The 14286-nt window shown below is 38.0% G+C and overlaps 1 protein-coding gene across 8 annotated transcripts in view; it reads left to right on the top strand.

The window, feature by feature from the left end:
* The window catches only part of LOC145999709 (uncharacterized), a 653269-nt gene that overhangs the window by 455143 nt on the left and 183840 nt on the right, over positions 1-14286 (top strand). The window contains exon 1 of one of the 8 annotated variants that reach the window (XM_083136984.1): positions 11675-11846. The exons of the other annotated variants lie outside the window; for them this stretch is intronic. The gene's annotated coding sequence lies outside the window, so the exon portion shown is untranslated. Of the gene's footprint in view, positions 1-11674; positions 11847-14286 lie in introns of those variants that run through there. 8 annotated transcript variants of the gene reach the window in all.

The following is a 14286-nucleotide window of genomic DNA, read 5'->3' as shown; positions in this document are numbered from 1 at the left end:
ACAACAGCACTCAATAAGTCAATAGTGAAAGATATTCATCAACAGTTTGGAACATATATATAATACCTATAGTATAGTACCTGAAATCAGCAACTTTGGCTAGAAATCGCAATAAAACTCGGTGTGAGCCAAAAATAAAAAAAAGGAGATAGTAATTTAGACATCACAAGGACAATTTTATCTGTTTTACGCGTAATTATCAATTTGAGCTCCATTTAAATCAAGGCTTGGAGACGTAATTGGCTTTCCTTCTAGCTGTTCGTGGCTTACCAAATTTTTAAGGTCTAAAACGCTTCCGGTTGCATCAAATAACTTTGATTCTTGAGATAGTGTCATTTTTAAGTGCTGAACTTCAGCTACAAGTTATTGGTAATGGAAAGTAAAGTGAGATTACTTTCGTAACATCTCTGGCTGTTTTGCATTGGCAGCTTTGGAGCGAGTCATAAGTCCCGGAGCAGCCAATCAACAAACGAGCCACTGGCGTCATCTCTACCCAGCACCTATCGCTATCCCTGTTGCTCGCGCTCTGGACTGTTATTAGGCTCACTAACTGGACTCGCGCGGTCAGCTGGAGTTGTTATGAAAATAGTCTGACTCTACACGTACATATTTGACACGCTGCTCAATACTTTAGGCGACTTGCTGCCATTCAAAACAACATCCACTTTTACCGCTATGTCGGTTAGATTTTACATACGTGTAAAGAAAGATATAAAGGAAGGAACAATACTAGCTCAATTAATACAAAAGTTACAGTGCAGCAAAAGGTGCCCCATAATTTGTGGTCATCCTGTATAAAGTAGTTGTATTGATCTTATACTCACAGTGTCTAAATTAAACCTTGAACAGTTCAGTAAGGTTCCATGCAGTTCTGTTTTTCTTACACTTACAAAGGAGGCGAATCTAAACTTATTCCTTTGGGGAAGACAAACTAGATGGCACCACTGCTGGATTCAGGTGTAGACAGTAATGCGTAGTTTGGCAATGAGGTCCACTTTCTGTTTAAGGGTATTTTAGTGCATATTATTATTAGCAATAACTATAGCTAGGCAGTAAAATGAAAAATCACAATGAATCGTACATTCCCTCACAGGAATTCCTTGCTCAGATAAGAAGTTTTGCACTGGTGTAGATATTTATGTTGTGATACGAATTTGTGATGTGTCTCTTATATCAGTTGAGGGTATATCTATCATCAGAATGGCATTTTTTTGTATAAGTTAATTAAGAAATTTCATACACATGTAAATGAAACTTAATCAAAAGTTAAAGAAACCATGGTCTCCACAACAGTGGGGTAGCAACATATCGCGAGGCTCCCATATGTTCTTTAAATTTGAAATCTCAAAGTGAATAGATACAAGTCTTCAGGGATACGTCAGCATATTATCATATTTAAATAAGAATAATAAATTACTGACGAAAATTATATTTAATAATATGCGACGGAGAAATTTACACTTGGCATAGATATATTTTTCAAACGATTTTGCTGGAATCTTCTTTAACCAATGTAGTAGTAGCCTAATGGTACGTTTTTGAAGATATTTTTCAGACACTAGAACATAAATGAAATATCCTCATACTATGCTAAACTTTCTTTTTTAAAAAAATAGGAATGCACACTACAAATCTTTAAATACGAGTATAACCTATATTATTGCTAATGGGCTTTTACGTACATTGTTTCCTATTTTCAAAATTTGAAAGATTAAATATCACAAACCATGGTGTAGGAGGAAAATATCGAAGAATGCACACAAGATGTTGGTATTTGCTAGATCGGGGGGCGCTAAACCACGGCTCTGATTTGACGTATTCATTCAAATTATAACGTTAAACTAGAATTTAAAGCCACATAGAACATAATGATTTAATTGTCCACAAAAAATAGCCTTTTCCATCTACTTTTCTCATTTCTATTTATAACATTTTCCGTATCAACCTCATGGGACTGGAGGCCTCGGACGGTCGCCCTCTTCGCCCAACCCTTGCTACGCCACTGCTCTCCACAACGTTTGGCAATACGTGGCGTAGTATACCCTGTAAAAATGTTGAGACTGCATAACTGTATTTAAACAAGTATTTGGTTACGCGAAACTATATTTTGGTTTTACCGGACTATTTTTCTGTGCAGTGTACTATTTTGGTAGAATTACTTCTTATGATGATTGTAGATGCTAGGTAAAAGCACGGGCGTACTGCATGTGATGAATACACGTGTATTGTGCAATGCTTTGGTTGACTTGTTGCAGCCTGTCGGCGTCACAACAGTTAATGAGACGCTTTAGCTAGTGTAACGAGACGCCCCTTCAATCGGGAACCCATTGTCCTAATTAATGCAATGGGAACTTTAGTGCCCTTCCAGTCTTCTGGACGCTTCTGGAGCCTCCACCCTCAGCTGGAGAAGATCAATAACTGAGAGTCGCAGGGCGCAGCCTCTGAAAGCATGAACAGTCCCGTATTGGATACAAGGGAAAGCCAGACCACGTTTTGGAACAAACGAATGGCTTTTAGTAGAACTAGTTTTCTATTGCACTATCAGTGTAGGATTTAACTTGATTGCCAATTCAATTGTCTTAGTTAATGACTGGTTTAATTCAAACTGAACGCTCATGCACAGATTTCCTTGTATTATGAGTAGACCCCGAATTTTATGTAACATCAAAGTACAAAATATGTACACGAATATGTAACAATAATTGATAAAATATGTACTTAGATATGTATTACCAAAAATATTAATTACAATCGAGTATCCAAGCAATTTCAAGAATTCTGCTAGATATTTATTTTATTTGAACATATTCAACATAAGTTGTTCGAATTAAATTTCCATCAAATTTTTAAACTCAAAAAAGCACAGCAACGTGTACATATTTAAGAAACCAATTTTGTAAATTATTAATTACTTTTCACATTGCAAATTATTGTAGAATATGTAAATATGTAAGAGTGCTCTTTGTAAGTTTCGAGACAAATTGTAAAAAGATAAGCCTCTACAGAAAGAACAATCGAATGAAAATACATAGCTACTTTTGTACTTTTTGTACAAGGAAACATATTGTGTAACTCGCTAGGTACAGGAAAGTAGCTTTCTTGTCCACCGATGCCAAGTTTCTAGGTGCTTTGGCTAAACATAAAAGCGAAACGAAAATATGTAACCTGAAAGGGGAGGGGAGAGAAATTCCAGCATCTTTCGATAAATAACAGTTCCCATAATTTTTTTTTTTTTGTCTTCAGCCTGTCTTTCGACTTGGCAGTCAATTTTACGTGACTGTAAGCACTAAGCATCTCATTGATTAGAAAATGTGACATCACATGAGCTACAAATTTTCTTCATGTTTCAGAGATCGAAAATATAGGAAAAAGGGTGAAGATAGGAAAAAATTACCGATATATGTTGTTTTATGTAAAGCAGATGAGAAAATATGTAATATCGTGGCAATTATGTAAAAATATGTAATTTAAAACTTATGCAAAATCATGTCAGTTATATATTTCGTTGACATATTCCTGTTCAAGGTATGTATCTAGAAAGGAATAAATATGTAATTACATATAAATCCGGGCTATAATTATGAATCACAGTGGCAGGTATTCGTGTATTACCGTATGACGTATTTTTTTTTAAATATTTAAATCAATTCAAACCTAAATTCTAATAACCTTGATTCAAACTTATATTAATTACAACCCGAGTTAGAAGTTACCATAGCAGTGGTCAGATGTGGGATTGTGTTAATGGCGTCGAGTTGTAATCAGAGATTCGTTTTATGCACTTAACACTAAAAGAAACAGCGAGGGGAACAATAATAAATAATATAGAACAACTTGTTTCAATTACAGTTGTGACTTTGAATCACTAGACGTCAGAGGCGTCTCCTGAACGCATACGGTGCATGCTGCGCATGCGTCAATTGTGGGAAAAGGACAGCTTGCTCTGCGACGACATTAATGAGCATTACTACATTCTAATTTCTTCATATAGGAGAAGTATTTATTTTACACGAGAGCGCTCAACTAAGATTATATTACATTTCTTGGATCTGAAGTGAAAGAAAGTACTATTTATTTTCCCACAATTGACGCATGCGCAGCATGCACCGTATGCGTTCAGGATCCAAGAAATTGAATTAAAAGTCCTTCACAGTGACAAGGCTAATGTTTATGTTCATAAGGAAGTTTATAAACAGAATATTCGATGCTTTTTATCTGATAACCCATTTTTCACAGATCAAAGCTGAATGGTTAGTGTTGGTAAGTTAATGGTGAGACGTGCTGTGTGGAACACGATTGGTTAGTCAATTTTCCATCAACGGAACCTTAAAAGCTTAGGGCTACTTGGATTTGTTAAATAAACAGTTTTTTTCATCCTTGCTTATGGAAGAAGGTACTTTTTACAGAGTTTTTTTCAATAGGGAAGAACACCAGAACACTTATGGGAACGTTATGAACCAGTTTTTGTCCAAAGTTAGTTATCAGATGACAAGGGTCGCATATTCTGTTTATGAACTTCCTTCTGAACATAAACATTAGCCTTGTCACTGTGAAGGACTTTTAATTCAATGGAAGCGTCACACTGTAAATTGTTCGCGACAACCATTTATAATGCGCAGCTCTTCATGGATGTACCCGATTAAAATCGTGTGCAATGGCATGCGAACTTCTCTCCCTAGACGTCACTTTGATCTCGATGCATTACCGATGCGCTAAACAAATTTTAAGGCATTTTTCTAACACCTCGAAAAGGAGCAAATTGGTACAAGAATTCAGTCATAACTTTTTACTGGTTAAAGATACGTCGAAAAAAACCTTCACCATTGCATTTCTCGTGAAATTCTAGCCCATTTTGATATGTCGCACGACCCCCTTCCCATTTAAAATTCTGAAGTTGAATTCAAGATGGCGGACATCAAGATGGCTGCCGACCGTGTGGATGGCGTCAATGTGGTTCCCCCTTGGCCAGGCAATGATTGGTCATCGCCATTTTCACATTCCATGCCGCAGTGGCCTTGTACTGAGGGTGTTAAGTGACTTATTGAGCCACCCTGTATACTACAATTGACGTCATAACAAGAGAAAAGTATTATATTTTATTTATAGCATTTTCAATGTGAAGTTACTTAATTATGCCGAGGCGTAACAATTTTACTCGTTATCAAACTTAATATTAAATTTAAACTGTTCCTCATAATCAGCATATAATGATGCTATTTTTACATCAATCAGTCTATCTACACTCTAACAGTTGTCAGTGTAGTTTTCTCCCTTGTACTACATAACATTTAAATCTGAAATTAAGTGTAATTATTTTCATTTCCTAAACACATTACATGCATACTTTGAGCATTTCAACATTTCTCTCCCCCTCTGCAAGGGAAAAGAGGTCTGTGCGGGCACAGACTGCGTAACAGCTACTAAGGAGGTTAATGAAAAAAGAAAAAGAAGAAAACCTTCCCTAGAGCTAATTTCCGGAGCTCGCGTGACGTAGTTTCTTCGAACGTGTATCGGGAGGGGTCTTATGCTGGGAATTACCTTCAGCAGAAAGTTTATTTGCAGCCGCGATAAATTAAGTGCGGGCCTTTGTTCAGGGGTACAAGGCGCTAATAAGGGATTTTTACATTGATCAATAAGCAGCAATTAGGAGATGCAAGAAATGGTTGGTGTGATCTACGAGTCTGGCAAGAACGTTGTGCCATCCACAGTGGTCATCTTGCGACGACAGAATGCAGGAGACAAGTATTGGAATACGTGTTCCAGGGAGAGTAGTAAGTACCGAAAATTGCATTTTCATTTATATATACGAGGGCCATTCTTTTTTCAACCTCCGATGGACCACAAACATAAGACAAGTGTAAGTAACAAAATGAATTTATTACCAAAAGTTATGTACATACCTGGTTACTTTTCGACATAATCGTCGTTAAGATACAGGCATTTTGTCATATCGTGGGACGAGCTTTCCGATCCTGTCTGCGAAGAACGTTGCCGCCAGTGATGTGAGATGGGCCGGAACATTGTTTTGAAGCTCCTCATTGGTTGTGGAAGCTTTGGCCTTCTAGCCAGTTCTTCAATGCAGGGAAGAGATGAAAATCACTCGGCGCTGTAACCCAACACCTTCTGGAGCAGTTTAAATGGGAAGTGTTTGATCACCCGGCGTATAGCCCCGACTTATGTGATCTTGTCATCTATGTAGTACCCAAACGGTACGTTTCCGGACATGGGTTCCTTATCAAAACTTGATCTACTAAGTCCCCTCTACATCCCCTAGAAGTGTGTAATAGGAATTCTGAATCACCCCGTATAATACGTACGTATAATACACACAAATTTGGATCTCCGAATCATCAACACGTAATCAGGTGTCTTCAAAATGTTAAAACATGCAACTACTTGAAGTTCACAGCGACGGTGATGATTTATTGGTGAATTCAGTGCTCGAAGTGAGGGAGATAGTACCCCTCTCGCAAAGCATCCCCCCCCCCCCCAAGCTGTCTCATCGTCAAGGTTGTTAAAGGTCTATGAATTTTAAATAAATTCAATTCCGGTCCAGGAGAGAAAATCAGCAAGCGTGCGTAAATGGGTTCTATACGGTAAGGAACCTTTTTATCTGTAAAGTATTTCAATTTGGTCCAGGGATATTTTTCCGGGTCAATTTAACTTCGGTCCAGGAACCTTTTTTTCAACTTGTACCGAATTTAAATTGTGCGAGAGGAAAGGTTCCGGCCCTGTTGTGGGACCCAATAGAACCCATTAGAATTTATGGGTATTTTACAACCCTGCTCATCGTCACCAGAAACCATAGGAGCATCCTCAAAAAAAAAAAAAAAAAAAAAAGGCTCGAGCAAACTTTCCCTCAGCTAACATTTTCGACTCCAAGCATCCATCTCGTACGCGTATTCGAAGAGAGCAAGTACTTTCCATCCTCCTCCTGAACCAATCCAGACGAAAGCAAAAGTCTCATATTATCCCTCTTGTCCTTCTGGTGGCACAGCGCATGTAGGCGAAGGCCACATTTTCATCTCCACATTTCTTGGCCGCGACTGCTTCGTCAATCCCTGCTCACCCATAGCCCTGTGACGTGGCGTTTCATAGGCTACTGAACATCTGCTGCGAGCTCTTTTTGAAACCACACGGCCTCCCCCTTCTGTGCGTAATTAGAGTTAATTCCCAGTTCTGCCACAGTGCTTTGCTAGAAGCTCGCCATATCATGCGAGAAGCCGTGGGGAGATAACATGGAGTTGTGCATGACTATGAAATGCATGCGGGCAGACTTTCATATCGGGGTGGTTAACACAGCGTGCAATATCTCCAGGGATGATGATTATAATAATAATAATAATAATAGTTTATTTAAAGTACTGAGAACAGTTACATAAACCTCATACAGCACTATGTCACAAAGAGTAATATCAAAGGATTAACTCATGATGTTTTTTACATCAAATGACATCCTATACCTAAATATAATATTTTAAGGGAAGTCATAATCGAAATCATCGATTAATATTTTTATAAATTCACCGGGAAAGACAAGCGCTGATGCCGGGCCGCTTGCCGCCGAGTCTTGTAGCGAATGGCAGGGAATGCTCTGTATATTTTTAATTTTATTTCCACCTATAAAAAGGTGCAGATAAGACGTACCGTTAGAATATATACATATATATAATTATATATTAATATTCATTATTTAATACACAAATAATTTTGTTTCATACGAAGTTTTCAATAATTTCGGAAATTTCTGGACCAGGCGAACTGAAACAAGTAGGTCAAGATCTTCTCTGTACAATCTGTACACCTAAAGTAGAACATTTACAATGTGCAGTAAAGAATTTCTTTCTGACAGAGCAGAGACTTGTTGATGCACTGACGTAAAAGTGTATGCAAACGTGTATTTTTATTTCTATCCTTTTTAATGTTTATGTGCATCTTTTTACCATTTTCATTATTTTTATTTATATTATAAGTAGGGATAGAATTTTGTTGACCAATAAATGAGCAAAAATGCCTTAAAACAATGCATTATGACCTCAAAAATTTTTAAAAATAACCTTAAAGCTGAAAAATTGACCTAAAATTTAATTTTAATAAGTACCGGTATGTTATGGGAATAAAGATTTTTAACTAAAAAATGGCTTAAAATGCCTTATTGGGCCAAAAATGCTGCAAATTCACAAATATACCTTAATTTGTCACAAAACAGTTAAATACTAAAACAGTTACTTTTCTGGATTACCAGAAAATATAATGGTATTAAATTCCTAGCTCTAACAATATGTATAGAAATTATTGATCAGTCGTAGTCTGTAGCTAAATCGTCCAATATATATATATAAAGCCCTAATCCTACCACTCACTCACTCACTGACATAAATGTTCTCCATGAAGGAGGCAAAAAAATGTCCGATTACGCCCCCTCATGAAAATGTCCCAAAAGACCAAGAAAATTTAAAAAATCGCTCACTTGGCCTTTTTCTAAGGGTCAAAATGCCCTTTTTTCACGTCTTTATCAACCGTTTCCACGGGCATTTTTTGCAACACAAATTGTTCCCTTTACTTCTTGATTGTCTATCTCATTATATTTCTCACAGATCAATGAACTCCTGGTTTTGAAAAGGTGCCTCAAACAAGGGTGACATCTACATAGGAGATTCAGTCCAGATACAATTACGTATATATTGGTATACTCAATGCGAAAATATCTACATCGTGCTTGTTTTAACTAAATGTTTAGAGGCATAATAACAAACAATTCTTTAGAGTTTGCCGTTTATTTTCACCACGAAAACTACTGTCAGTGAATTATGCTAGACTTTTCGAAATATGAGCGTCAGAATTTATTACAGAGGAGAGATAGGAATTTGAGGAGAATGAAGGAAAATTATTTTTCAATGACGTTTAAAAATTTCAACAGAAGTAAATGTTGCTCTTCCAATTTAGTGTCGTTATTGAATTCGTATGTATAAAATATCTAATTAACTATTTTGAAACTGATATCACTTACCCAATTTATTATTAAGAAAATAGACAATAATATTTTGAATATTTGTACAATATTAGAGCCCGTACACACATAACGTTACGTTCTAAACTTTTCAAATAAGCAAAGGCATTTAGTCGTTTCCTCTCCTCCAATGATACACTCAGATATTTTCAAAGGCATTTAGAGCATTGAAGAACACAAAAAGTGACCGAAGACCACTTTTATATAAACGCAAGCTTACAGAACAGCTTTGGGATAAATCTGGCCCAAGCCAGTAAAGAATTTGAATCTGAATTCTCTATGTGATGTGAAACTTTCAGTATTGTGCATCGACAATCTATAATATGTATAGCTTGTCAGGTAGAATGTCGTTTATTCTACTGAACAAAGCATGTCGCAATTGTGTACATTAAAGCTAATTTATCTTAAATTCTTAACATAACTGCATGCTGAGGATACCTTGCATGTAAATTGGAGAAAGTTCTGCTGCTTTGCATTGCCCACCTGTAGGCAGTTTTTCGCCTTCGACAAGATGCCCAGTGGAAGCTGTTTTCTGCACGCCTTCATGGCGTCATATACTTTGCTTGGCATTTGCCCTTACACGGCGCACAGCAATCGAAACAATATCCCTGCTATCGGAAGCTCCCGCAGCTGATACGGAAATGCGAGACAAAATCGAGCGTGCAGTGTTTCCAAGTCAAGGGAAATTTTTGCCTTTCAGGAGGTAAATTTCGAAAGGTGACGATAGAATGGAAGAAGCAAGTTTTTTAAAGGTCAACAAGAAAACTTTTTAAAATTGTCGAAGATTGATGTACTTACTTAACGCTCTTCTGCCAGTTTTGGGTAACCGCGACGATGCTATGATGAAATTGATGAAGGGACGGTCACAAAGAACTCCTATGTCCAGGCCGGGATTCGAACCCTGGATGCCTGGCGTCGTAGCGCGCTGTGCTAAACAATCCACCACGGAGGTCGACAAAAACGGGGAGAAACAAATTCTTAGTTCTCCAGGTTTGATACTTGGTAAGACTTCAGTACGTCATCTCTATAGTTTTGTCTACAAGTCTACAAGTTACAACTATATTCAGTGTTGATATATGTATTCGAACTTTCATTGTTCATTCGGCCTACCCGATGGCGTAGTGGTATCGTCGTCGGCTTGTAATCAGAGGGTTCCGGGCACGATACACGGTGGAGGCCTATAGTGGTTCGGACCCCCGAAGTGGATATGTGCATAAGTGAATATAATAAACTCGTAAATGCATTTGTATTGAATAAAAATGGTTGCAATAATTTGGGAAGATTTAATGATTTAGTTTATATAACGTCGCATTTATTTCACTTTTGGCTAATCGCGACGTTGCTGATGAATGGTGAAGTGGACGCATGGACAATCACGAACACGCATGGTGCCCGCCCCAGTGGCGGAATGGTTAGCACGGCATGCTGAGATCCATACAGTCCCGTGTTCGAATACCAACTTGAGTATGGTGTTCTTTGTTAATGCCCCTTCACTTCAATTTTTTTATAGCCAAAAGTGGCAGAAATGCGAAGTAAACTAAATAAATCAATGAAACAAACATGTATGGACAGGCCACAACACAAGTCTTACAGAGGATTATACTGACTTTGAGCCCAAACGCCAGAGCATCGTTGGCCTATAAGATTGCACTTATCAGTTGTACTACTAAAAATTGTTAATTTATAAGTTAAAGAAATTTCCTATTTAATAAGAAAGTGTCTAAGGTATATGCACGTAGAGGAAGTAAAATAAAATGCCCATCTGGAACACCTGGAAAGGAATGTTCCAGATAAACAACTTTCTAATAATCTTGTATCTGGATGGAAGTGATTTTTGTGTGTGTGTGTGTATATATATATAAACACAAGTTTAGTGTCTCTCTCTTCATTTGTGTTTCTCCGCCCTCATCCTATTCCTGAATATATATATATTTTCCTGTTTTGTACCTTATTTCAATTGTATTTGGTACAGAGTCTGAAGAAGACCTTGCTAGAAGGTTGATACGTAACGTTTAGTTTATGTTTTAAAATAAAATAAATTCTGCCTTGAACAGCATATTGAGTTTTTGGTTAAAATTAACTGTCATTCAATCAAGGCCGATTCGTTGTTCCATAATATATTTCTCGTAATACTCGTATTATAAACATGTGAAGACTTATATTAACCCGAAACATAAATAAAACAATTTGTTTGCAAGATATTTCCAGCAGAAAGTAACTGTGAAAGTAAGTAAGTGACTTTTTCACGTATCGCAGTAACTGTTACTGAGTTACGTTTTTAAATAAGTAACTGTAACTCTGTTACTTTTCGAGGAAACGAAGTAACTGATTTTTTTGTAGCGTCGCTTTTCTTCCACTTTTGGATAATCGCGACTTTAACAACGAGTGATATGATTAAACTGATGAGAACGTGTGCCCCTGGCATTGCAGCACGCTGTTCTAACCACTCTGCCACGGAGGTTGGCAAACTAAGTAACGATTAAATCATATATTATAGTTGTTGTTTTTTGAATATGCTCCGTGAGGGAAATTTTAATGGATATATGTGGAGGGAAATTTTGTTGCCCGAGAGGGATTTTCTGCAAAGGTGAAGGGGGAGAACTTGTGACGTTTTGCAGGGTTCGAGGCGCGCGCCGCTCTCCTCGGTCAGTAGTGCCTTGCGTAGCAGAGCGTACTTACCGTCACGTCTGCTCGCTTGCCCATCTGGAACAACTGTCACTTTCCAATCGGCTCAAGCTAAAAAGTGCTCGTTCATCGGATTGTGTGTGCGTGTAAAGTGTAGAATGTGAGGAAAAGATCTCGTGTTGTGTTCAAGTTCACGGAGCAGCTGCACCATGTACGTACCGGTTGTGAATGTGTGTGTGCGAGTTGTGGATAAGTGTAAAGCCCCAGGGTTCAATTTCCAATCAAGTCCAGCATTCCTAGATAGCACGAAAGGTTGTGGCAAGCTTCAGGTAGCTTGCTTGGAGCTTGTCAAAGCCAGTTGGATACGGCAAGTTTGATGCAAACTTGTATCAAGTATGCAGCTTTGTGACAAGCTTGGTGCAAATTTGTCATGTCAACTGTAATTTTGATGCAAATCTGATACAAGCTTGCAGCAAACTTGTATTTTGATACTATGACCCCCTCTGTTAATGTCCATATTAGTAATGTTTTGCCACTGCAGCCTGTCTCGCTTAGGCACAATGTCTGTGTGTGCAAATCATCTTCATATTGAGCTGTGACATTTGTTTTAAATCCACTTTATGCACAAATAGGCTAATCGGGACTAAACAGACAGTTTGAAGTGTGATGCGAACCACTATACGTGCCTCCACCGGGTATCGAACCTCTTTAAATCTCCGTATTGATGGACGTTGTTTATGTAATACGTACTAACCCTTCAAGAAAACTGTGCTGTCTTCTGTACCAAGGGTGCCCGCAGAGGGGGACAGGAAGACACCTGTCTCTCCCCCCCCCCCAAAGCTATCCTGAAAAACTTCATATAATTCAAATTTTTAAATTTCAGCATGAAAACATGGATGAGGGGTGCCGTAAAAGACATTAGATTAAGTGCCTATGCTAATTATACTAGTGCTGGGATGCCTTGAGAATTCTCTTAACTGGGGGAAAGCTACACCCCACCTTTCCTCCAAATTAAGAACCGCTGCCCCCTCCCCCCCAGAAAAATCCTGCGGGCAGCCTTGCTCTGTACACCTCCATCTTGGGCCAGTCGTAGCAAAAAAAAAAAAAAAATGTTACGGTACGCGTAAAACCATCTGAAATCAGAACTCGTATGTTCAGATCCTGGTTAAGCTTTTGTGTGGTCTATTCCATTCCCTCAGCAACCTACCCCCCCCCCCCCTCATATGATTGATCGATTTGGTTTATTTTACTTCGCTTTACTGCCGCTTTGGGCTAATCGGGAAGATGAGGATGAGTTACGATATGATGAAATTCATGAAGGGACACCATTTAACACCTATACTTAGGCCTGGATTCGAATCCAGAATACCTGTCGTCGTAGTGTGCTGTGCGAAAAAGGTCAAATAACTCATCGCAACACACAGTGAGTTATTCTGAAAATTTAATCTTGTTGACCACAACAATTCTTGTTTAGCGTAGATATTTATTATACACCCAATCTAGATTAATTTGATGTAATAGAAATAAAACACTAATACGGGCATACAAGTAAAATAACGTGTCAACTTCAAATTTTGCAGCAATTTTATGTATTTTTCATAAAATCTCCCTCAAATTGGACCTAGATTCCCCTGCACCAATGGAAATTTCAAAGTTATTTAAATAATTTATTTAATTCTAGTTTAGAAGCAATAGTTTGCATAATATATAATGAGCAATTGTTCATATATTAACGCTAAATGTACAAAAATATATTTAAAAAGGTTGGTTTACCGGGGGTAAACGTGGTAACACGTAACAATACGCCACTGGCAGTGCAGGGTAATGCTCAGAATTGCATGCATTCAGTAGGGCAAGCCTCTGTAATAAGAAAGCTTGCTACAGGCACATAAAAGGCAGACCTTCAAGTACGTTCATATATTTATGTCCGCGATGATTGTAGGATTTGTCAGTCTTTTATTGTTTAGATTCCTAACATATCCCTCGAAATAATCGCCAATGTATTATTTTCTCGCCTTGCCGTACGGGACCGGCCGTTTTCAAACTAGTTCTCTCGTAATCGGAAATTGAAAGGCTTATTACCGAAATAACACACTGCTTCCATCTATCGGTGCCTTGAACAAGATCAGTGAAATCTTTAGCACTCTTACTTCAGGTCCATTGCATCTTCGTGACCTTGTTATTATACAAGTCTCTTAAAACCATAGGCGTAACTTGCGAGTTTTCAAGACCATGAAAATAGCACCCAGGACTAAAATAACAGTTGCATTTCCAAAAGGATAAAATAATCTCGTTCCTTTACTCAGGTTCCAGGAGGTTTAAACCATCATTAACTTGTAATTTTGTGTACCCTTGACGATACTAGCCTGTGGTCTTATCATTAGGTTTCCAAACAAGAATCCTGCAAACTCGATACCTATGACTTAATATACAAAAGTTGATCTTGCAGGTAGAGCACTGATTTGCTTGTTATGTTTCCTGTTGACTACAATCGGCTTAAACATAAGTTGTTCCAGAAAACAATTCTTCAACGGAACTAAAAATTGACTGGAGTAATCATGGTTTAATCTGTCATCCATCATCTGGTCGTTTTTAAGGTATTAACTGCCGACCTGGCAGAGTGGCTAGCACAGCGCTCTACGATGGCAGAG

This window comes from Lepisma saccharinum, chromosome 15, assembly GCF_977018435.1.
Source record: "Lepisma saccharinum chromosome 15, izLepSacc3.1, whole genome shotgun sequence".
Classification (NCBI taxonomy): domain Eukaryota; kingdom Metazoa; phylum Arthropoda; class Insecta; order Zygentoma; family Lepismatidae; genus Lepisma; species Lepisma saccharinum.
Note: the sequence above shows the minus strand (reverse complement) of the source record. Positions and strands in the feature narration are given on the sequence as shown.